We start from the raw sequence: 26107 nt of genomic DNA on the forward strand, positions 1-26107 counted from the left end.
ATGAAGGGGAACGAGAGTCATCAGGGCCTAGCACTCAGAGGCTCCATGCGACACTTCGGCTGTGCCATTCCTCTCAGATGCTGGCAGAGGATGAAGGACATGGTGGAAACACGGCAGAGTGGTGGTGGCAGGGTGGCGGGGATGTGGGGTCTGAGGGGGTGATGAGACTGATGCGTGGTTCTCCTGTCTCACCCATAGGGTATCAGATCGCCTATGGCCTGGCCAACAGCAACTCCATCATGTTGACCACAGTAGAGATGGGTGCCATGGTGAGGCAATTCATGGCCACTGAGCTAGCCCCAGAGTCAGCGTACATCTTCAGGCTGATGACCGAGATGAGGCAGGGCTGGGGGAGCCCCTAGAGGTCACTGTCATCACCACTGAGAAGCGAGGTAAGGGCAGAGGCCCAGGTCCACTGTCCTGGTGACATGGGGAGGACAGCTGGGCCCAACTGAGAACTACAAACTTGCTGGGTCCATGGCTTCCTGGGTCAGGGCTTGCAGGGTAGTGTGCCTACACAGCCTGATATTTACCAGACAGGCAGGAATGTCACTGGAGAGGAGGTTGTGTAACTGCATAAGGGTGGCTCTGAGTCACCATGTTGGAGGGAGGCTCCCTGAAGCCAGGTGCTATTTCTCTGGTATTCAAAACCACATGACCAGCTGAGCCAGGTGTTCCAAAACATGTTTCCTACCAAGCAATCCTAAGGAGATGTGTCTTCATGGATGCTGCTTCTGTTCCAAGCACCAGTCAGGTGCTTATTGTTCATTGTCTTGGTTTATCCTCACCAAATTCTGGGGGACAAAGTGCTGTGAGGCCTGTTCTACAGAAGACGTGGGGCATAGACAGATTCAGTCATTTGCCAGGGACACAGCTGTTGAGGCAGTGATGTGGACACTCTCCACAGACACAGGGCTCCCTATTCCCACAGCAATCTGCTATGGGTTCCCATCTCAGTGAGCCCCTGATATGACATCCAGCCTCATCCTGGGATCTGCCTCAGTGTGTTCTCTTCCCAGGGCCACCCCAACTACTATAGGCCCTTTTTATGCCACCTGACCTTGGAGACACCACAGGGGTTCCAGCTTAGGTCTGAGTCAGGACACAGCAGGAGCAATCTGGAATGGAGATCAGGCACTGAACCCCCACTCTGAAGCTGCCAGGAACCTGCGTGGCTTTCAGGGCAGCGTGGTGCCTGCCAGTTTCTGTGTTACAGCCAGCCCACATGCATAGTTCCCTTAGAGTTCTGGCTTCAGAATGTTTGGCTCAGGTACTGCATCCCTGTTCTCTCCACATCCAGGGAGCAGGTTGTGCTTTGGCCTTGCTGAGGTCACAGGGTAGCACATGTGTAGTAGCTTGACTCAGCCTATCCCAGGAGTGGTGTTGAGTGGAACATATGGCTCATTTACCTCCTGTGCTCTTGAATGGAGAGCCCCATCCATGTCCCAGAGGTGTCTCCCTGGACTTTGGAGCAAAATCAAAACAACAAAATGAAAGGATCCAGGATACATTTGGGCCCGTTTACCTGCAGAGGTACTCTTGGTCTGTGGCTTGCTCATCAATGTCAGAGCAGGGCTCCTACTGGAGCACAGGTAGGCTGACAACCAGGCCTACTGCAGGGTATCTGGAAATGTTGCTGCCCTGGGAGAAACACATTTGTTCACTACTCAAGTGTTATTTGTGCTGCTGTGCTGAATCCTCCTCTGACCCACCTGTGTACCATGAGAGGCTGAGTGAAATGCAGTGCCTGGCGTGTAGATTGTGTTGGCTTCTCTATACATCTCTCCCTAGGGGTTATTCAGCCGGTGGGGAGGGGTTTGGGGAGCAGGTATTTGGGACTGACGTGCCTTACTTCAGAGGTGCCCCCTGAGGTGGAGCAGGAAGGCGGGGGCTGCAGTCCTGTCTGGCACCTAGGCCCACATTGGTCACCACAGTGGCTGGGTTGAGGGGAGCACAGGGCTGGCCAGCCAGAGTCTGTGGCTCATCAACTGCCTGTTGACAGCCTGCACCCAGGGCTCGGGACACTGGAGCAAAGCCAGAGTCGCAGGGCCCAGGCAGATTCTCATAGGAAAGGACTGGAGTCAGGGAGGGAGGCAGGCAGGCCCAGGCAGCTGCATCAGCCAGCCACGTCACCGGGGGACTAAAGCCCGGCTCTGTGCTCTGTGCCACACTGGAGGGTTGGCATGTCTCAGGGCAAAAAGGACACAGTGGGAAGTCTGCCATTACCACAACCCTGAAGTAGATGGTGTGGTGTGGAGTGCACTCAGGCACCTGGGTGCAGTGGGTGTGTCTCCTCACCCAGTCTCCTTTCGAATGCCTAGGTCAGCATCTGGGGGTTGGATGGAGGGCAGCTAGCTAGGGTGCAGGAGTTCTTTCTGAGGAGGCTGGCAGGTGGAATGCTGCCCCATGGCTGGGGTGGACAGTGTGGGTGGAGACCAAAATAGCCTGCTAAGTGCTAAGGCTCAGGCTCTGTGCAAGTGGATTCTTGGAAGCGCCACAGAAGAACCCCATCTGCATGTCCCTGCAGCTCTGCTCCCCCTGCACAAACCTTGGATGGGTGCAAGGAGGGAGAAAGGGTGGGAAGGTATATTTGCTCCTTCCACCCCTATGCGGGTTACCTTCATCCAAAGAGATCTGTCGAGGACATGGAACACAGAGGCCAAGTGGCCTGGTGGACACCAGGAGAGGGTGTGCTGTGCAACCAGGGTTGAAAGGGCTAGACCTGCCTGACCATGGTGGATGCAAAGGGGGTACTGAACAGTTTTGTGGGCCTTGAGCAAGGCAGTGAGCTGCAGGGCTTTGCCATCATCCAGGAAGCCTCCATAAACACTGTTGCAAATCCTTTACAACCCCTCTGGTTTTCTCCTTCGGAGAAAGTTCTAGAAGCAGAACCCTTAGTTCAGAAGACATAAGCGTGTTTGTCTTGGAGATACAGAAACTCATGGACATGCCATGCCCTGGTGACCAGGATGCAGGTCTTGTGGTCTCTGCTTCCATGCTGATGTCTGGCCTTTTATGTTCAGTTAAAATATATCTCATTTAGCATGTGTCCGCAGGCCTTTCATCCCTACTTTGCCATTAAATGCCTGTGACTGTACACGGAGATGTGTCTTGTGGGTTCTTAGTGTCCGATTGTGAAAATTCTCAAATTCAACTGGGTACGGATTTGCAGAACTCATGGAAAAGCTGCATTCAAGCCAAACAAGAATTAATAAGGGGGCACTGAGTGAGTTGAGGAACATTAGTCTACCTTTGTGACTCTTGATTGAAACATTGCTGGTTCTTTAATGTTGCTTCTTCCAGATTGAGGGAAACTGTATCTGAAAATACCCATGATCTTCAGAAATGTGATGAAATATTTCTGTGTGAACAAATGAGAGCATTTAACTTCTCTCTCTCCCTGAACGCTCCATCATTCAGAAACTCTCAGGGAGAATTCTTTCTTCCAAGGTACTTAGGATTATTGGCGTAAGTTCAGCACAAGTGACTTTTTCTTATAACAGGACACCACTGGAAATATTGGTTATTTTACCAAGGGATTGAGCGAAATGTCCAATTTGAGAGTAATGTGTATAGACTCAGATGATGGCCAGACAATTTTCAGGAATTAAGGGTGACTTTGTGGAGCTCCATGGCAATAGCGGCTTGACACCTCGATGACACAATGCCCAGGAGCCTTGCCAGATGTGTAGAGAATGTTACCTGTTGGCAGGTATAGGAACCTCAGGATATTTGGGGGACCTTGAGAAGAGGAATCCACCCAAATCGACAGGTATTGCAGTCAAGTCTGATGGGAGTATTGTGCTTGGCTTTGGCTTGGACACAGTACTGAAAGTTCACTCTAGAGATTCCTCATGAAAAGTTCCAGCACAGCATGGTTTCAAAATCTGTATGGAACGGTCCATCACTATGCCTGCCAGGCTTAGTTAGAATAGATGCTAAGAAACCAAGTGTGCTTGTGGCTGCCTTCTTGCATCTATGAAACCATCCCAAATCCACTGAACTGAAATCCATCACCCGCGGCCACCACCACCAGGTGTTTCTGTGCCTCACAATGGGTCCTGTGAAGCTCTGAATCTATTTAGTTTGCAGTCAGGTTTGAGGACCTTACTTTGGAGGCTGGCAGTGTTTTCTGATTGGGAAAATCCTATCAGAACTATACCCCAAATCATCCCAGAATCCTCTAGAAGCTGGTTGTTGGAGGGCTTGCCCTTTGGGTCAGTAGCATAGTCTCCAGTTAGGAGTGAAACAACTTCAATCTCCAAGGTATAGGTTACATCCATATTGGGTGGTGATTAGTTGTTGGTTTTTTATTTCTTTTTTTGAGTTCCAGGGTCCATGAGAGGCATGTCTTAGAAAGGAAAGACCAGAGGCTCATTTCAGCCAAATAGAGTTGTGAAAAAAAGGAAGGAAACAAGACTAACACAGTCACTCACATAGAGTAGAAAAGACATTGAGGAGGTAGAGTATAAGCATATCTTCTATGGGAGTTACGTGCCATTGAAGTGACGGGGTAGATGAATGAGAACCATGTCAAAGGTGAAAGAGGATTCAAGGAGAAGTAAGCATCTCTAGGACAGTCATGCAAAATGCAGTTGAAAGAGGGTTTATGCAGATTTTCTCTTTGGTTCTGGGAGCAGCAGGAACTTTATTTAGACTCTTGTCAGTAGTTGCCAATGGTGATTGACTTCTGGGCCATCTCCTGGCCCACATCCTCCTGCTTGGGTCTGGCAATGATATCATGGAACTCCTGGTAGCCAATTGACCATGCATGTATTATTTGAAAGTCTGCCAGCAGCAATGCTAAGTCTTTCACACACTTCTGGATCCTGTGGCTTTGGCCTCTTTGAGCTTGTGCTCTCTGCTGGAAGGGAAGGACATGCTTTCAGTTTTGTGTGACATTGTGTCTTCCCGAGGGCTGGTCCTGAGACCTCAACTAAATGCTCTCCCTGTTTTTACAGGTGGTGCTTCGAGGCTCAGGTGACTTGGCCTCTTTGGCAGCATCCAATGTGTCTGGCCTCTGTCTCTTCAGTGCAGATTCAAGTGCAACATGTACAGGAGTGTGACCCCTGTCGTCTCCCTGGTGGATGTACATCACACTAGTAAGTGGTCTTGGTTCTGAACATCCCGCCTGGGTTGAGGTTCAGGCCTTGACTTGGGAGTCTTTTTTGCTGGTTTCTGTCTTTCTTCTGGAGGGAAAGATACCCTCTTCTTGTCAATTAAATTGGAGATGTAGCCTTAACCAGAATATCTAGAGTTTGCTGCTTGGGGAAAATTACTTAGTGGCACATATGGAGAAGGTTCTGCAAGTCCTGCCCCATACAAAACATCTGAACTACAGGTTGCTTCTGTTAGCAGAATCCTGAGTTACTGCAGGGTTATCTTATAAATAGACATTCTGTCCAAAATAGTGTTTTCTGCCAACACATTCTTTTTAGGGCCAGTATACTAGTGTAAAGAGAATATTGGGCATCTTTACAAATGGATCTCTGAGTGGACGTGTTGTTGTTGTTGTTTTGTTTTTTTTTTTTTTTTTTTTTTTTTTTTTTTAAGATGAGGAGGTGGGAGAGAGAGAGAGAGGGAGACACTGGGCAGGCTCCACATGCTTTGCAGAGCATGACACAGGGCTCGATCTCACAACCCTGAGATCATCACCTCAGCCAAAATCAAGAGGGTCAGTAAGAAGTTCACTCACATGGAGTAGAGAAGACATCAGGAGGTAGAGTGTATGCACATCTCCTGTAGGAATTCTATATCACTGAAGATTCAGGGTGGATGAATGAGGATACGTTTCTAATATGAAGATTCTAGGAGAAGTAAGCATCGCTAAGATGGTCACATGAAATGCAGTTGTAATAGGATTTCTGCAAGTCTTCTGCTTGGTTCTGGAAGCAGCAGGAAGATTATTTAGTCTCTTGTCACTAGTTGCCAATGGTGATTGACGTCTGGGTCACCTCTTGTTCTACATGCTCCTCCTTTAGTCTAGCATAGACATCATGGAACTCCTGGTAGCCAAGGTTGGAAGGGGAGGTACAGAGGGAGAGAGAGACCCTTAAGTAGGCTCCACATGCTGTGCAGAGCATGTCACCTGTCAGGGGCTCAATCTGACAATCCTGAAATCAGGACCTGAGTCAAAATCAGGAGTTGGTCCCTTAACTAAAAGAACCATACAGGCATTCCTGGGTGTGCTTTGTGTTTAAGGAAGGGAGTGTACATACCCCCTCCTGTTCTATCATCTTCTAAATTGGGGACTATTTCCCTATCGGCAGTGGACTTACACCTTCTCAGGCCAAGAGATAAGTAGCTATTCTTGGTGGTGGAGAAAAGCAGTGGGCTACCAAATTCTCATAGAGGGGGCGGTAGCCCTCACTGCCTGACTCTGAACAGTACAGTTTTATTCCTGTCCTGATATACACAGTTCATCCAAAACAGTACCTTTGTAAAAGATGAAATTAATTTGCAAGCCCCTGGGTGGCACAGTTGGTTAAGCATCTTCCTCTGGCTGAGGTCAGGATCCCTGGATCCTGGGGAGTCAGGCCCTGCATTGGGCACCCTTCTCAATGTGGAGCCTGCTTCCTCTCCCTCTTCCCCGCTGCCCGACCCTGACTGTTCTTGCTCCCTCTCTAGCTCTCTTGCCCTCAAATAAGTAATGTAAATAGAAATATTTCTAAGCATGTAATTAATTTGTAAATCCTTTCCAATTTATGAGGACAATATTAGTAGAATGAAGGATACATGAGAGGTAGATCACAAACCATGTGTTTGTTGAGTCTTGTTGCCATTCATCTTTGCAATCTACATACATCAATAGATTAATGTTTTCGTGAACATACATCAATCACCTTGTGTTCTAAGATTCTAAGTTAACCCTCCAATTGATGTTGTCATGGATCACAGGCAATGTATTTATGTGTCAAACTTCCTACCAAGAGACAGTACCTGTGTCAGTTGTGAGAGCTAGTAAAGGAAAAGTCCCCTGATTCTTACTTGGCACACTGTGCACGGCTGTGAGACCCTGCCTGTTCAGTGATAGTGGCCTTTATGCAAGTACTGATGGATGGGAGCAGATGTGCTTTATTTCTAGCTATTGGTTACTGGAATAGGGCATTCAGCATCCCTCAGAGTGTGACTCAGTTGTATGTGTTTATAGTGAAAAATTGTCAGTGTCTGAGTTTGTATCTCAATTTCACCCTAAGAAATTCATTGGGAGATATTTGTTCAGTGATTTTCTGATGTGAGTATCCGGGAATGAGTTTCCCTCCATTGCATTGGGATCAGTGTTTCCTCGGTGTGAGGGTGTCATTGCTGGCTAAGGAAGAAGGGATTCCTGAGCAAATTCCTTTCCTCATCACACCAGGAGGATTTTCTTGTGTGTGAATCCTCCCAGGTCCTTCACGTGTTGGCTCCATGAGGAATGGGATTCCCACATGGATTTTATCAGCATTCAGCAGCAGGGTGTCCCAGGATGTCCCTGCACCTTCGCTCCTGTGTGAGGGATGACCCACTCTCTGAGATGGTAGTGGGAGCTCAGGCCTGAGCCCCAGTTGACGCTTCTCCCACCAACACACAGTGCTAGTTGTTCTCCCCGTGTGAGTTCTCTGGTGTTGGGAAAGGGACCACTTCTGGCAGAAGGCTCTGCCTCAGTGATTGGAGACACGGGGTTTGTACTGTGTTATTTCTGTGGTGGTGAGAAAGGTGGGCGCTCTGGGTACAGGCGGGACCCCAGTGATGACAGACACAGGTTTCTCTGCTCTGAGTTGTCTGGTGTCTCCAAATGTGAGAGCTGTATCTAACGGCTCTTCCACGTTGACCGCATTTGTCAGGGTTCCTGCCAGTGTGGATCCTCAGATGCTGGCTAAGGGTGTGGCTGGACTAAAGTCTTTCCCTTGAAGATGGCCTTCCACCAGTTTCTGTCTGTGGGAACGTGCCCCTGGCCTCGAAGGGATGCATGTTGCTGTGAGCTCTTGTGCAGCAATCCCACCACATGGCTTCTACCCCATGTGAGGTCCTGAATAAGAGCAGAGCATGAATAAGAGCAGAGCTCTCTGAATGAAGGGTCTCCAACCTTAGTTCCATCCCTATCATTCCTCTCTGGTAGTCTTGCTGTGTACAGAGGTGAGCACTGCCCTGGAATTGTTTCCCCCGTGCATATCATGTCTACTTTCCTAATAAGGGTGAGTTCTCTCATGTCTCCCAATGTTAGAGCCCCAACTAAAGGCTCCTCCACACTGGGGAGATATGTGTAGTGTGATCCGATGTGATGGTGATGGGAAACTTCCCTGAGAACATGGACACCATTAATTGCCATGTTGAGTGGAACAGACATGTTCGAGAACATACCATTCACCCACCTGACACACACACAAACCCTGAGAATCATAGCACATGGATTCCCATGTAAACACACCTCCTGCCCAGCACCCAATCCTACAGCACCTAAGAACAGCATGGTAGCTTCTGGGGGCAGGTCATGAGGCCTCGGGTCTTGGTCCGGAACATGACTCTTAGTCTTATTTCAACAGGATCTGGATTCTGGGTGGCTCTCAAGATGGAGCCTGCAAGGGAGCCCCACCTTGCCCACTGTCCAGGTTGCTCCAAACCAATAAGTGACTCTAGAGTACAGCATACTTACCACTCTCCCTTTCCAGCAGGGCCACCTGCGATATCAGAAAAGAAAACATGATGAACATCAAGTCATGCCTCATCCTGCATGTGCAGCTCTTCTGTTCTCTTGGTGATGGGCAGGGTCATGGGCACTGATATGGAATCTACCTAGAAGTTGCATGCCCTGGGTCCATTAGACAAAACAGGTAACAAGGCGGTTTCTGTAGTATCAGTGAAAAAGCTCACTATCCTGAGGACTGTAACCAAACCTGCTGTTTCCTGCAGAGTCTTTGGAATCGGGTATCCATGGGTAACAGACTCTCACTCAATAATCTCCCCACCAAGGACATTGTACGTGCTGAGGTGTTCAGATCTGAATTCGAGTATAAGAGAAACAAAGGATGCTGTACCTCACATGAAGAAAGGCTAACTTACCACCTTGGTCAAAAATGGGGCCTCTCCCTCTGTGCTGTCCACATCCGTGCCATTGCACAGGCCAGCCAGGGGATCTAGGTAGATACACACAGAGAGTGTCAGGACCCTGATGGGGCTCTTCAGGAATCACTCAGGGAACTTTGCTTGGCATACATGTGTGGACAAGTGTGTGGACGTGAGGAGCTAATCAGTCTGGACTGAGCTGCAGTTGGCCCTTCCTGGATGGAGGATGAAATGTCCTGGAGAGGATCAGGAACGTGAATAGAAACTCTGCCTTCTATTGCAGCTACAGGGCCTGGAGAAGCTGTAAAATAGTCCATCTCCAAGGCAAACCTACTCCCTGCACCCAAACCTGCACCAACTAAGAGCAGTGGAGTAGTTTCCGGGAACAGGGCCATGAGGCCACGGGTCTTTTCCCAGAAAATACCTTTCTTTTCCTCCGACCCTTATTCTCAGTCCCTCAGGACCTGGAATCATGGTGGTTCTCATCATGGAGCCTGTGAGGAAGCCCCACCTTTCCACTTTTTCCAGGTTGTTGCAAACAAGTGAGTGACACTAGAGTACAGAATACTTACCGCCGTCCCCTTCCAGCAGGGACACTTGTGATTTCAGAAAAGAAAACAGTATGAACATCAAATCAGGCTTAGTCTTGTTTGCCTGGCTCTTTTGTTCCCTGGGGGATGGGATAAAACCAGATGGGGAAGAGTGCTAGAGGCCCGTTACCCCAAAGTATGAAGAGAGCAAAAAGAGTCCTGCACAGATGCGCCCAGTCTTCCTACAGGTCCCAAGTTCCGGGTCCCACTGGACAAAATAGATGGCAAGGAGGAATAGCTGCTACCCATACCAAAGCTCCCTGCCCTCCAGATGGTAGGTGATACTGCTGTGGTTGTCCCCACCCCCTACAATGTCTTTGGGATTTAGGTAGCATCTCACTCAAACTTCTCCTTACCCTGTAAATTGTGCATGCTGAGATTTTTGTATGTGACCTGGATTTAAAAAGCCAGAAGAATTTTGTGTCTCCCACAAAGAAAGGCCAATGTATCACCCTGGTGAAAAATGGGTTGTCTTCCTCTGTCATTCCTGTGGAACATTCACCCACCTGTCCATCCAGCGAAGCTAGGGAGAGATACACAGAATGTCCAGTCCACTGGTGGGGCTTTGCAGGAAGAGCTCAGGGAGTTTAGCTTGGGGTGGGCGTGCACAGGAGTGTATGGCGACGTTGCATTACATGGTTATTGACTGAGCAAGCTGCTGCTGCATCAAGAAAGGTCAGGGGAAGGAGCAGGAAGGGAGAGAGAAATATTGACTCTGAACTTTAGCTACAGGGAATTGAATCAGGGTGACCTCTTCAATCCAACAGAGGGTAAACACTAATATGCACACTCCGTTTTACTGACAGGCAAGTTCCTCCAACCAGAGACTGCGTCGTGGTCATTGTCAAGACCGTTTCTTTGCCAGGATCAACCTATGCTGCTCCTACCTATTTCTCACCTCTTCTAGGAGATTGTATTTCTTCAGAAGAACACTGCGTGGCAGGGTTGCATTCAATGCTATCGCAAGTACCCTAGAGTTTTATATTTGTTCCTGAGTCATGCATGGTAAGGAAAACCAAAGACACAGGATTTCTAGGTACTGACATCTGTGCATTCCAAAAGAGTCCCCAACCACAAAGTGCTGATTCTTCCCAGTCTTCCTTTCCTGTGGCATGTGGGTGTGTCCTTCGAGTCAGCAGGAGCTGGTTTCCCTGGAGCCCCCCAACCAGGAACCAGCAAATTCATTAGGAAGTGGAGGCCAGGCGAGAGAAGGGCACTCTCTAACCTGACCATGTAGCAGATTGTCAGAAGTTTGAGGGGGCACCAAGCTAATGATGCTTTCCTGGTGGTTGCCATTTGCCAGTGAGCCTTCCCTCTGTGCATTCAAGATGTGAGCGTTTTTGTAAGGCTGGTGATTATGTTTTGGTAGATTAAACTAGCTTCTGATTCTTTTGTGTTTTGACCATGTCTGAGAAATGTCCCCAGCTAGGACAGGTGTGGGCCCCTTCCTTTCTCCCCATCCCTGTCTGAGGAAAGGGAATCCTAAGCAACCTTCCAGGTGGAGCTGTGGTCAGCGAGGAATGTGGTGTCCTAGGGGGGTGTGCACAGTGGGGATGGAGACCTGGCTTTGAAATTTTGAGCCATGCCCTCAACCCCATTAAGTGGGAGATGTCTTCTGATGAAAGGCACGCACTCAACACACCCACATGCCCAGTCCCGTAGCATCAACCCACAGAAAAACAAGCCCCAACCCTCAGACGCACCAAGCACACCACCTGAATGACCTATTGGTTTGCAGGGACTGTAGCACAGGGTCTTGGTTTTCTACAGGACACTCCGTTTGTTCAGTCCACCCCAGGATCCGTTCCCAGCAGGAACTCAGAATGGGGGAAGCCCTACAGACCAAAGGAGGAGAGAAAGCCCTACCTTGTTCTTCAGCTAGATCTGTCCCCCTAAAGTGACTGATGAGAGAATATGTACATAGTCCATTTCCGGTTGCCGCCTCCTGCAGTTGGAGAAAGGGAAACCCAGTGAGGATCACAGCACCCTGTGCACACATCTCTGTGCCCTTGATGTTGTAAGCAAGCTAGATGGGATATGGTCATTGAGTTTATGATCCAGAGATGGAGAAAGTAACCTCCAGAAAAGGCTCCAGCTTGGAATGTCAAATCTCCCAAGTCCATTTTCTTCAGAAACTCATTACAAAGCCATTTTCCATAGACAGAATGACCTCCTGGAAAATGCTCATGACCATCCATTGCAAAGGAGTGGTGGTGATGATTTCTCAGTGCCCGTCTAAATACGGTGTCCGTTAATGGTATAAACTCACTGCAGGCTCTCAGCACCAAGGAAATTGTCTCTACCCTCTTGCATGTACATGCTCAGATGTTCATGGAAAGAAATTCAAACACTGGTTGTCCCTCAGACACAAAATGACTTTACTGAGGGGGCGCCTGGGTGGCTCAGGGGTTAAAGCCTCTGCCTTCAGCTCAGGTCATGGTCTCAGGGTCCTGGGATCGAGCCCCACATCGGGCTCTCTGCTCAGTGGAGAACCTGCTTCCTCCTCTCTCTCTGCCTGCCTCTCTGCCTGCCTCTCTGACTACTTGTAATCTCTGTCTATCAAATAAATAAATAAAATCTTTAAAAAAAATGACTTTACTGAGGTGACTGAGTGGCTCAGACTTAGAAGCTTCTGCCTTCAGCTCAGGACCTGATCCTAGGGTCCTCGGATGGAACCCCACATTGGGCACCCTGCTCAAAAGTGGAGCCTGCTTCTTCCTCTCCCTCTGCTACTCCCCCTGCTTGTGCTCTTGTGCACTCTGTGTCCCTCTCTCTCTTTCTCTTTCTGTCTTTCAAATAAATAAAGTCTTAAAGAAAAATGAGTTTATCCAGGGAGAGTTGGAGTTTCTTTCTCTGCCATCAAAATGGGTAGCTCTTCCATCAGGTCCTCGGGGGGAGCTAGGAGGATACAGAGCCACTGTGAGGACACTGGTGTGGCTGCTACAGAAGTCGGCAGGGAGTTTGGATGGATGAGGACAGGAGGCAAGTGTGTGCACGTGGGTGCATAGGAGGTACGGGCAGCACTGCTTCCTGGCCTTCTCCTTAGTGCAGAGAGGAAAGGATGGGAGAGAAGCAGGAAGGAAATGAGAAGAGGGTTTTTATCTTTCTAGCTAGAGCGAGCCCGATCAAAGCCAAATAGTCCAATACATATGAACCCTAACCTGGCTTCTGTGTGAGGACTGAGTCCCATAACCTCTCCTGACTGACATGCCACTAAGGTGTCACATGCTTCTTCTTTGGAAATCAGTTCCAGGCCCAAGATCCCCATATGCTGTGACTATATGCATCATGTCTCTGTAAGATTTTGCACAGCATAAAGAGCAGCCTTGCTTGCCAGGCTGAATTCAACCCTCAGAAAAGAAGCCTAGTAGTTGTCTTCAATCATCATTTGTCCTCAGAAAATCCCATGTACAATGCTGGAGAACACTGACATCGTAGCTTACGTAAACAGCCGGCACCGTCAATGAGTTTGATAGATTCCTTCCACTCTTCTTGAGCTGTCCCGTGTGTGTGTGTATGTGTGTGTTTCCCATGAAACAGTGGCTGTCCAAACCCTCCCAGGTGTTCTGACCATTGGGAAGTTCCTTACACAGAGGAGTGTTGGAGGGTGTGCTGACACTCTGTAGGACAGCTTTGCAGGAGATTTGCCCCCGGGGGTTTTGGGTCCAAAGCTTCCAACCAAACTTGACCTTGCTTTCCTATTTGCCAGTGGTGTCTGAGTGTGTGTTTAGAGAATGTGAACCTTCCTGGGGCCTACGGAAATCTTATCAAGTACACTAAATTCCCTCTGGGATGCTTTTCTGCCATTGGTCGTGTGTACACATTGAGACTGGCTATGACCGATGTTGCCCTGTTCTGTCCTCCATGGGTCCACCCCCTATCCAGCATTGTGGGCTTGAGCATGAGGATGTGGCTTTTCTCTGTGCACTTGAGTCCAGGGACCAGGCTGTAATCTGTAACATGGGCTTCTATCATTGCCCCAGCTTCTGTGACCTTGGAGGCCACTGTGTCACGGTGGGTCCTGTCAGGGACCTTCATAGAATCTAGGTTTTTGGCTGTGTGCACAGATGCTGGTGGCCCTTTTCTAGCTAGAACCTATGGTACATCATGACCCCTGGCTGAGGGACTAACACAGGTGCGTAGTCCAGAGCAACTTTCAGATTGAAACCTGAGCTCCAATCTTGGCTTTCCAAGTAGGAGGTCAGGGGTTTGGATCATTCATCTCTGCACCATGCCCATCTCAGGAAAGCAAAGGGAAACGTCCTCCATGTACAGCTGTGGTGAGCAGGGGAAGGAGTATGTAAAGTGTACCAGGGTGATGAGAGTGTTTTGGGAGGGTGGCAATTTGATTGTGATAGAAGTGTGAGAAATATCTCCTGAGAATGGCACACATTCATGTTCACAAGCATAACACATAGAGACACACACAGAGAGACAGACACACTGCCATGCACCCAGGCACATAGGGCCTTCATCCCATGTGCACACAAATCACCCCTTCCATTTGTACTGGTTCTTCCAGGCCCTGTACAACGTGGTGACCTTGCCTCACTGGACAGTCTCGGTCAGTATCCCCCAACCCCCATTCCTTGTCAGAACCCAGAATCAGGGGGCAGGCTTCTTTGTACTCTAGATTTCCTCCCAGAGACCGATGCTCTTAAATACGTACAGCTGTCATTCCTCCCAGCATCTACCTGCGATTGGGGAAAAGGAAACACAGTGAGGATCCCAGCATCCTGTCCACTGTTGGGCCAGCCCTTTGGTTTGGGGAGGACTTCAGGCAGTTAATAGGATGAGGTCCCGTGGTTGAGTCCATGTCCCCCCACCCGAGTTAAAGAGGACAGTTTGAATGATGCTGGAGCTTTTCGTGGCAGATCTCCGAAGTCCATTCTGATCAACAGATAGAACATTCTTTTTCAAGGAGAAACCTTTTCTGCTGAAGAAGGTGTTTGATCCTATCGAGTTTGTAACTGAGGCTGTCCTGTGTCATCACCCTTTTTGGGTCCACTGTGCGTAAGATGTTGGAGCCAGCATTCCTCCATGAGGGGAGACTGCTACTCCCTTCCTCTGGGAGGTAAAGTGCCAGATTTTCATCCTTCATTGATGGAAGAACTCAAGGAAGGAACATTTCTGTCTCTGAGAAAGAGAGGAGAGTTTACCTCAGAGAGAGTTGGGGTGCCTTCCTCTGTCCAGTCCCTAAGAAGGACTGGCCCTCCACAGGGTCTAGGAGAACACAGAGGAGCTGTCAGGACATTGGCTGCACTACTCTAGAATGACTTGGGAAGTTAACTCTGCTTGATGTGGATGTGGGGCCAGAGTGAATGGATATGAAGAGTGACCAAGCAAGGCCTGACATGCTGCTGGGCCAATGTCCTTGGTGTACATACAAACACAGAGGAGGAGAGCAAAATGGAAAAGGGAAACAGGACCTTGGCTTTCAAATGGAGGGGCTGTCATCAGTGGGAACTCATCAGCGTCTGTCTGGGAAACACTCAAGGTACACTGGGTTACAGGGTGCAGTCCCCTGAGTCCTTCTGCCCACTGTGAATCCAAGCCAGCTTGCCACTTCTTCACCTTGTCATGGGGCCTGTTCAGCTGTCTTCCCTGCATCTCTGCTGTGACCCAATCGTCCTCTATTGCCTTGGAGTAGTGGGTTTTTCAGTGATGGAATCTAATTAATGTGGAAGGTTGTATTCATTAGTACTTGTACGTTCAGTGACACTGCTCACATCCCTGATGCTTTGTAGACAGCACAGCCATCTATGGGGAAAACATTGCCATCCTATCTCATGGAACCTCTGTAACCATGACAACATGACTCGCCCTCCCCCTTTCCTCCCTGAACCGTCCTTTCTACTTTTAGTGTCCTCAAAGCCTGGGATCATGTAATATACCTCTTTCCTTGTGTGCTTGCTCTCAAAATGTATGTTAGGTTTCCAAGGTCCACATATTTCCTAAAATATTGGAAACCTTTGTTTCTTCTTTTGGCTGAATAGCACTCCATGATGTGTGTGGATGCCATTGAATGTGTCCTTTCCTGCCATGATGGATTTGGGGGCTGTGCCTGTCTATGGCTATTGGGAACCCAGCTGTCTTAGACATTAGTGTGCAGATTTCTGTCTGTTTCCAGAATGAGAAAACATCACCGAATGCATTGGCCCAATTTGTAGAATGGTAAACACTTGGAATATACTGGGTACTTTAGTTCCCCAAATGTTGTGAGGTCATTTTGTTCCTTTTAAGGTACCTAGCACACACATGTAAGATGTGGCTAATGGACGAAAGTGGAGGGGGATATCATGAAACCTCCTGTCGTATTCTGTTCCATTTTTCTGTTCAGCATTACTGGCGGAAAACATAGTCTCTTCCTTCCTACACATCTAAGAACCATGTTTCCTGGAGAGACCTATAAGGACTCATGTTCCAAAAAGCCCTAAGATCCATGCCTTCAGCTAGTAGACACTTCTTTCCTGTGCCCCTCGGATCCAGTTTGAATGAGAATTTCATCTTGACTTGTGGACTTAATGGTGACAGATGGCATAGAGGGAAACAGCTACCAGTGAAATCATAGGAAAATGTGTCTCAGCAGTTTTGAAAGCTTCAGTTATGTCTGTGCTACTGAACAAAATAATGCGTCTCCAATCAACGTACCTTCCTCAGTGTCCCCGATGAGGTAGGCCTGATCCTGGAGGGAGAACCGGACTTTCTTCTTGGGTGGTCATGGAGGGGCCGGCATGGTTGTGGGCGCCTCCACATCCTTAGGGGTAAGCTCCACACAGATTGTTGGGAGACGCATAGAAATAGAGAGCAGTGTCGGCAGCTTGTTGTTAGAAGACCACAGGGGGATTGGACATTCTTTACTTCTAGTCCAACTGTCTCCTGCCCCTACTCACCAGCTGCCCAGCAGGCATTCCTCCCTGCAGGTGGGACTTAGGAAGAGGTCCCCGTGTGCTTTGCTCTGAATTCTGCCCCCTCCTACACCCACAGGTTCTGTGGGCAATGGCTTGTATTTAGCAGAGACATGACAGAAACCCAGCAGAGCGCCTTGAGCATGCCTGATGGCCTGGGTTCACATCCCATTGAGCAGCCACACCTACCCAAGAGTGCTCCTGAGAACCCTCTGTGCCCCGTTTCCCTGCCCTATGACCTAGACATTAGTGTGCCATCACGGTGTCCCAAGTGATTGAGTACAAGGAGCGCCTGGGACCTAGGAAAGGATGGGATGCTTCCCAGTTGCTAAGTAGGTATTGAGGAACGGACTGCCTATGGACTCAGCTAGACGGCTGGCTGTGGGTGAAGCCAGACATGGGACTTGGTATGGCTCCACTGCATGGGAGGATGGAAGCCCCCTCTTTATCCTTCACATGAGAACAACACTTTACAGCCAGCAGAGAATCCATGTCCCTTTTTCCTGTCCTCCCCACAGCAGCACCGATGGGAGTGGCAACAGGCTGGAAGCCCCATTTGACAGTGGAGGGCACTGAAATATAGGGTGGTGAAGGGACTGTACAGAGTTGCCACCCTGATGAGGGATGGATCTGGGAAAGGAATGCCATTGTTTCCCTGTGGATGGGGATCCCCGAGCCCCTGACACCCACCCAGGGCCCCTGAGAAAATGTCCTGAACCCCTGAACCAAGAGCTGCCCTCACAGTCTCAAGTCCCCCTGTGCCAGTGTTTCTGTAGGGGAGAGCGAGTGCTACGAGACCAGACTCAGTCCCCAGTCACCTCTGTGTTTGGGGCCCTGACATAAAATATGAGGCGGTTTCTTCCAAATGGAGCCCTAGTGAAGGACCAGGAACATGTAGCATTGGCCGTGTTCCCTCACTTCTCTGCAAGGTCAGCACAGTCGCCCATGGCCTTCCTGAAGGCCAGTTGAGCCCCACAGCTACTGGGGTTCTGCTTGGCTCCCAAGCTGATTCAAACTCCCAACAGTCGCATAGGACCCCTCCGAGAATTCGCTTGCCTTCCACTCCCAACGGTCACACTTTGACCCTGCCTAGAACTCGCTTGCCTTGAGCTGGCCAATCCCGAGGAGCAGTTCATGGTACGAATGAACATGGAGGTAGCCATGTGCTGGGGATGGTTGGTTTCAGGAAGGAGATGGATGATGCTAAATGCCCTGCTCTTGATGTGAGGACTGTTCTGAGGAGCCTAGATGGAATTGAGGCTACCTTGGCTGGAGTGAGTTCCTTCCTACTCTCTCATTTTCCCCAATATCCCCTGTCTACTCTCAGGTTTCTTGATCCCCTCTGGAGACTATAGGTTTAGGGGACAGTCTCCTGTCTCCCTCCCTAGGCTGGGCCTTGAGAACCCAGACCAGCAGTATCTTTGAGACCAACAGACAGGCCATTGTGCAGCTGCCATGTGTTCTTTCCACACACACGGTGGCACAGCCCATTCCCGTCCACTCCCAGGCATCATGCAGATGGCCCATGAAACCCTCCACATCAACCCATGAAAACACCCTGATATCTTCCAGTGTCTCTCCTTCTAAAAACAGCTGCATTTCGACCACTGACCTTTCCTCTCAGATTTTGTCATCTCCATCAAGAAGAGGTGACCAGCAATTCGTTCCCCTCAAATGTGTTGCCTGGATAGCACCAAGATTCTCCTGATCCAGGGACAACAGTGTAGCGTGTGACCTGTGTTTGTTCCCTGTATGACAGTGTCCAAAATTGGCATTCAGAAATAGTACGGTTTTCTGAATTTAGAAGTGATTTAAGGAAGGCTGCTTCCCCAAGAAATCCCAATGAAATAACCCAGAAAAATGAACAAATATGGGCATCAAACTGGGAGGAGAAATCAGAGGGTGGAAAGGAAAAGCCAAAGAGAAAAAGCCAGTCTCAGTAAAAGTGAGGCAGCCAACCTGAGAGAAGAGAATTGAGAAAATCGATAGGCACATACCTGTAGAACAGCAGTTGAGATTTCCCATCATGGGGACCTTTACACCTGTTCACCAAACTGCAAGGGGCTCGGCTCACAGAGTGACAGTTTAAATGGAAGGATGGGTGCATGTCATCAGGTCACCACAGCAATGGTTCATGACAGAACTCTCAGAGTGAAGGCATCCCTGCACACTGTGGAGTCATTGAGGGAAGTGGGTTGGGGAGGGGTAGATGGATGATGGGCATTGAAGAAGGCACTTGTCATCAGCTCTGAATGGTGGAGATGTGATGAATCCCTGAATTCTACTGCAGAATGCAATACTGCACTGTAAGTTAACTAACTCCATTTTTTGACATTAAAAAAAAAAAAGATACTCCTGAGGGCACATAGGAGATTTAAATATTAATTTGGCATCTGCTACTCTGGAAAACTCCTATTTATACGAGATTGTTTCAAAAAGTCTTTCTAGGAGTTCTTGGGTGGCTCAGTGGGTTAAGTATTGGCCATCAGCTCAGGTCCTGCTCTTGGAGTCCGGGATCAAACCTAGCATCAACCTCCCTGCTCAAGGGGAGTGCTTCTCCCTCTGCCCCTCACCCAAGTCATGCCTCCTGTGTCAAATAAGTAAAATATGTTTAAAAAAAAAAAAAAGCGCTTCCTGCGGGGCTCCCCTCCCCCGGAAGACCCTGTGTTCATTCCAGGAGCCCCTTTGAGCCAAGGGTGACAGTTACTAATATTGTCTGTGGGGCGGACTGCCTGAGCCACGTGCTAAGGATGCAAACATATGTCTGTCATTTTTCAGTGAGTTGCATTAATTTGGATCCCAGGTGCCCTTTCTGCAGGGGACAGAGAGATACTCTTTGAAAACACTGGATTCCCCCTGCGTTTCCGATTTCAAAGGCCCTTAGTGCATTGACCTCCCTCTTTCCTGCCACCCATCCTCCATTTCAGGTCTGCAGGGAGGGTGGCCCTTTGTGGACAGTGGGTAATTTCAACCACTGGATGGCGTCTCGGGGCCTGCATACAGGGCATGCATATGTGGTGTCTTTGCATCGACACAGAGGATGAGGCAGGTGACAGCTGGGTAGGACCCTCTTGGCTGCCGAGGTCAGTCTGTGCACTCTGGAGTGTTTGGACCCCAAACCTCTCTGCTGGTTTCACCCCTTGTCCGTGTACTCCCTGGAGCTTGGCATGCAGGGGGCCACATCCATTGTAAGTCCCTGCGGGACTGGTCACTGCCGTGCGGTCCCTTGGAAAGTGAAAATTCAGAACTCCTTGGCAAAAACCCAGGGGATATAGACATTTGCAGGCAACAAATATAACGTGATTTCTTTAAAGTAGTTTCTACCTGGGGCACCTGGGTTTCTCAGTCACTTAAGCAGTTGCCTTCACCTCAGGTCCAGGTCCTGGGATCAAGCCAGAATCGAGCTCCCTGCTCAGGGGAGGAGCGCCTGCTTCTCCCTCTGCCTCGGCCTGTCGCTCTGCCTGCTTGGGAGCTCTATCTCTCTGCCAAAGAAGTGAGTAAAATAGTTACAAAATAAATAAACAAGTTAATAAAAATGAAACATAAATGAACATATTTTATGAGTTCTGCAACATAATACAATGGGAGGGGAAAAAAATCCAAACAAGTAACAGCATATATTTACACATGACAATACAATTGTCATGCTGCTTCAGGTAACACAATTATACCATTTTATCCAATTGATATCTAAATAGATCATTTTTCTGGCACAGTTTTGGAAAACTTTCTTAATGATGTTACGAAAATATATACTTTTAACAAATTAAGTTTTGAATAATATCAAGTAATGTCTGTCACTTTGGCAAATGTCAGATATCAATTAATTGGAGTTTATGACTTGGTGAGGGTTTCCTTGGTGGTGGTGGTGTGAAGACAAGTATAGTTATTTAGAGAACCTTAGATACTACGATGGAGGAAATTGGATGGGTTTCTGACGTTCTGTCAAAATAGAATTTTTGTTTCTTTTTTTAAAGATTTTACTTATTTATTTGACAGACAGAGATCACAAGTAGGCAGAGGCAGGGAGAGAAAGAGGAGGAAGCAGGGTCCCTACGGAGCAGAGAGCCCAATGTGGGGCTCGATCCCAAGACCCTGGGATCATGACCTGAGCCGAAGGCAGAGGCTTTAACCCACTGAGCCACCCAGGCACCCCCCAAATAGACATTTTATTTCCGACAGCTGGGGCTAGTTCTTTGGAAAGAAATTCCCCCAAAACACTGAATTGGAAATCCATCGATTTCAGAAATCTGAATTTAAGGTGAGGTGGACTTTGGCATTTGAACGTTTCCTCTGATGTTTGCCATAACCTGACAATGTGTAAATAGCCTAACATGGCCCTTTGCATTGGTACATCTTCATGTCAGTCAAGAAGTGCGTGGTGAGAAGAAAATAAAAAAGAAAATGGGACACTTCTCTTTGGGGAATTAGGCACAGTCATCTGGGAGACACGGAGTGGAGAGAAATCAGGTGTGCTCCCGATTTTGAGCAGGGAGTACAGGTTCATGAGGGAAAAGCACAGGCACTTGTTTTGGAAGAATGACGATGAGTGCTGGCAGCTAACGGGCGTTACGTTGTCTCTCTTTCAATCCAGAGTAGAAGGATGTGTACCAGGTGGTGGTGGATCTGCCACTGAGCAGGTCTATGTGCCGGAAGTCAAAAGTTTATGGTGCTCAAAAACTTGAAACAGGAGAAGTGCCTATGGTTTCCTTCCTGATTGTCCTTCACACTCTAGTTTCAGAGTAGTTCTCTTAGGAAAGCTTCCATTGTCATGAATCTTCCTTGAGAATTCTCGTCCATCTCTTTTCTGCCATCTTTCTAACAGGAAAACAGCAATGATCTGAGTGGATTTTCCTACCATCTATTTTCATGGTCTGGGTGGCTGGCAACCTGCTTCGGGTCCTTTCTGCCCCTGGAAGGTGGCAGTTTCCTAGTTCCTGGATCACCCAAGCTAGTTGAGTCTTCAGACTGCATCCCACTAAGAAGAAGATTTGAGGACATCCCATCTAGATGGTACTTAGGGTCTCATTTCTGGGTAGACCTGATGGCTGACTTGTATTCTTGGAGGAACACTTATTTTGACATTTTCAGAAGTACTACAAGGAGAAACGCAAGGTAGAAGCCACTGGAAAATGACAAATTTAAAATACTCAAGAGTCCAAACAGTGCATTTCTTGCTCAGATGCTGGGGTCTTTCCCATCTGTTCTCACAAAGAGATTCTGGAGGAATGGCAAGACCAATGACGTTGCATTCTGTCACCTCCGCTCTTCATCTGGAAGAGAGCCTGCTAGCCCCTTGACCCTGAGTGCAGAGGGACTGGGTGGGTCTGCTGTTGTGCTGGGTGGATGAAAGTCCCCGGTCCGGGAAGGAGGAGGATGCTGCTCCACACAGACCCTCTGGGGATGAGCAGAGCTTTCCCCACAGAAGCTCAGTGTGGTTCCAAGAGAGGGAGGTGGTTCCAAGACCCTCTGATCCCTGTCTCTTTCCACCTGTAGGTATGAAGAAATACCAGCACTTTGGGGTCATCCTGATGGCCTCCAAGAGCATTGGCCTGAGCCCATTGGGCGTGCCATGGAGGTGTTTGTGAGTGAGACCGGTATGCTCCGGGTGCCCCTGCCCTCTGGGAGTCCTGGCCTGCCTCTCTCAGGGGCATAGCAGCGTGCCCCTATTGAAAAGCATGGTTCCAGGGCACCATGGGAAGAGGAGACTGTGGGTTCCAGGTCACTGCTGGGAAAGAGGAGATCTGTGGAGGGCTGGGCCAACCCAATGGACAGAGAGATGCTTCCAGTCTTGAACTCAGAACTGAGGGATGATTTCACACCTGGAGGCATTCTCCTGCTTCCCAGGACCTGCTGCCAGAGAGAGGCACTGCCTCCTGAGGAATCCAGGCATAGGTGGACCTTGGCCTCTGCTGAGAAGTCTGTGCTTGGTGGCCCATGGTGCTAGGTGGGCCCACAGCAACCCAGTATCCACGTCAGCCTGACTTGCTGGTCACAGCCCCTTCTCAGGTCTGAGACAGCCCCGTGGCTCATTGTTTATACCCCTTTGTGATAAGATGAAGCCCCTGAGTTTGTTGTCATAGCTGCCCCTTCTTTGGCAGCTCCCAGAGGGATGTCATGTCTCATTGAGCACCATGTAGGCTCTTCTTTGACGCGAGGGCCCTGTCCCTTCTCCCTTCCTCTGCTGGGGCTCCTGCTCAGGTCAGCTGGGGCAGTTAGAGTGTCGTGCCTCTGGCCAGCAATGATGGGAATTCCCTCTGCAGGCAGAGTCCCAGGCTGGCAGGAGAAGTGGGCGTGGTCACTGTGCCAGCCCTCTGAAATGGGTCAGGTGACCTTTCAAAATCTGGGGAGGTTAAGTGTTCTAAACAACAAGAGCACCGTGGCCATAACTTAGCTGGATTTTTCTGGTACCATCAGACAACCTTTGCAAAATGTGAGGAAGAGTGAAATGCGCTCCCTGGAGTGGAGGTTGTGTTGGTGTCTTGGGCATCTGTCCCCAGGGGTTATTCATGCCGGTGGGGTGGGTGCTAAGGGGCAGGTTATTTGGGGCCGATGTGCCTTCCTTCCAAGGAGCACCCTGTGTTTGAGCAGGAAGGCGGGGGCTGCAGTCCGATCTGGCACCTGGGCCCATGTTGGTCACCATGGTGGTTGGGTTGAGGGGAGCACAGGGCTGGCCATCTGGAGTTTGTGTTTCCTCAACTGCCTTTTGACAGCCTGCACCCGGGGCCTGGGGCACCTGGGGCAGAGCCAGAGTCACAGGGCCCAGGCAGATGCTGATAGGAAAGGACTGGAGCCAGGAAGGGTGGGAGGCAGGCAGGCCCAGGTTGCCACGTCAGCCAGCCAGGTCGCCGGGGTGCTGAAACGTGGCTCTATGCTCTGTGCTTTATTGGAAGGTTGGTGTTTATCAGGGCAAAATGCGCACAATGTGAAGTCTGCCATAGCCACGACCCTGAAGTGGAAGGTTATTGTGGAAGTGGAAGGTAGTTGTTGGTTTTTTGTTTTTTTTTTTTTCCTTTTGAGTTCCAGGGTCCATGAGAGGCATGTCTTAGCAAGGGAAGACCAGAGGCACATTTCAGCCTCATGGAACTCCTGGCAGCCAAATCGCCAAGTATGTATTAAAGGGAAGGTCTTCCAGCAGCAATGCTAAGTCTTTCACAGATCGCAGGGCCCTGTGGTTTTGGCCTCCTTGAGCCTGCCCTCTGTTAGGAGGGAGGGGCCTGCTCTCTGTCATGCGTGACTGTGTCTCCCCAAGTGCGGGTCCTGAGACCTCAACTAAATTCTATCCCTGTTTTTACAGGTGGTACTTCGAGGCTCAGAGTATGTGGCCTCATGGGCAGCATCCAAAGTGTCTGGCCCCTGTCTCTTCAGTGCAGATTCAAGTGCAGCACATACAGGAGTGTGACCCCTGTCATCTCCCTGATGTATGTACATTACAGTAGTAAGTTGTCTTGGTTCTGAACCTTCCACCTGGGTTGAGGTTCAGGCCTTGACTTTTGCTGGCTTCTGTCTTTCTTCCTGAGGGAAAGATACCCTCTTCTTGTCGATTAAATTGGGATGTAACCTTAACCAGAATATCTAGAGATTGCTGCTTGGGGAAAATTACTTAGTGGCACATATGGAAAAGGTTCTGCAAGTGCCTGCCCCACACAAAACTTCTGAACTCCAGGTTGCCTCTGGTAGCAGAATCCTGAATTATTGCAGACTGACCTTATAAATAGACCTTCTCTCTACGATCGACTTTCTGCCCACACTTGCTTTATTGGGCCATTCATCTAGAGCAAAGAATTCCGGGCATCATTACAAATGGATGTCTGAGTGGACTTCCACACACGTTCTCTCTCTCTCTTTCCTTTTTTTTTTTTTTTTTTGGCAGGGGGGAGTGGGAGTTGCAGAGAATGAGAGAGACACTTAAGCAGGCTCCACATGACTTGCATAGCATGACACGAGGCTCAATCCCATAACTCTGACATCATAACCTGAGCCAAAAACAAAAGTCGGTCCTTAACTGAAAGAAGCACACAGGAATTCCTGGACATGCTTTGTCTTTATGGAAGGGAGCATAAGAACCCCCTCCTGTTCTAAAATCTTCCGAATCAGGGAGTATTTCCACATCTGCAGTGGACGTACACCCTCTCAGGCCCAGAGATACATAGCTGTTCTTGGTGGTGGAGAAAACCCCTTGGCTCCCAAGTTCTCATAGACGGGGAGGAAGCCCTCACTGCCTGATGCTGAACTGTAGAGGTTTTCCTGCCCTGGTACCAACAGGTCTTCCAGAAGAGCACCTTTGTAAAAGATTAAATTAATTTGCGATCCCCCGGGTGGCACAGTTGGGTAAGCATATGCCCTTGGCTGAGGTCAGGATCCCTGGATCCTGGGGAATCAATCCCTTTATTGGGCACCCTTCTCCCTCTTCCCCACTGCCCAACCCCGACTGTTCTTGCTCCCTCTCTAGCTCTCTCGCTCTCAAATAAGTGAAGTAAATAGAAATATTTCTAAGCATGTAATTAATTTGTAAATCCTTTCCAATTTGTGAGGACAATATTAGTAGAATTAAGGACACATGAGAGGTAGATCACAAACCATGTGTTTGTTGAATCTTGTTGCCATTCATCCTTGCTATCTACATACACTGATAGGTTAATGTTTTTGTGAACATACATCAATCACCTTGTGTTCTGAGATTCTGAGTTAACCCTCCAAATGATGATATTCTCATGGATCCTAGGCAGTGTTACTTCCTGTGATCAAACTTCCTACCAAGAGACAGTACCTGTGTCAGTTTTGAGAGCTAATAAAGGAAAAGTCCCCTGTTCTTACTTGGCACAGTGTGCACAGCTGTGAGACACCACCTGTTCGGTGAGACTGGCCTTTATGCAAGTGATGATGGATCAGAGTAGATATGCTTTATTTCTAGCTATTGGTTACTGGAATAGTGCATTCAATATCCCTCAGAACATGACCCATTTGTATGTGTTTGCAGTGAAAAATTGTCAGTGTCTGAGATTGTATCTCAATGTCCCCCTAAGAAATTCCTTGGGAGGTATTTGCCCAGTGATTTTCTGATGTGAGTGTCTGGGGAAGAATTCCCCCCATTGCATTGGGATCAGTGATTCTGCGGAGTGAGGGGGTCATTTCTGGCTAAGGAAGAAGGGATACCTGAGCACATCCCTTTCCTCATCACACCAGGAGGATTTTCTTGTGTGTGAATCCTCCCAGGTCCTTCACGTGTTGGCTCCATGAGGAATGGGATTCCCACATGGATTTCATCAGCATTCAGCAGCAGCAATGATGCAGGGTGTCCCAGGAGGTCCCTGCACCTTCACTCCTGTGTGAGGGATGATGCACACTCTGAGATGGTAGTGGGATCTCAGGCCTGAGCCCCAATTGACGCTTCTCCCACGAAGATACAGAGCTAGTGGTTCTCCCCGTGTGAGTTCTCTGGTGTTGGGAAAGGGACCACTTCTGGCAGAAGGCTCTGCCTCAGTGATTGGAGACACGGGGTTTGTACTGTGTGATTTCTGTGGTGGTGAGAAAGGTGGGCGCTCTGGGTACAGGTGGGACCCCAGT

At 49.0% G+C, this 26107-nt stretch overlaps 1 pseudogene; it reads left to right on the forward strand.

Annotated features, from left to right (window-relative positions):
- On the forward strand, positions 1-23998 carry LOC125082966 (uncharacterized; annotated as a pseudogene).
- The last annotated feature ends 2109 nt before the right edge of the window (positions 23999-26107 follow it).

Source organism: Lutra lutra, chromosome 13 (genome assembly GCF_902655055.1).
Source record: "Lutra lutra chromosome 13, mLutLut1.2, whole genome shotgun sequence".
NCBI lineage: Eukaryota > Metazoa > Chordata > Mammalia > Carnivora > Mustelidae > Lutra > Lutra lutra.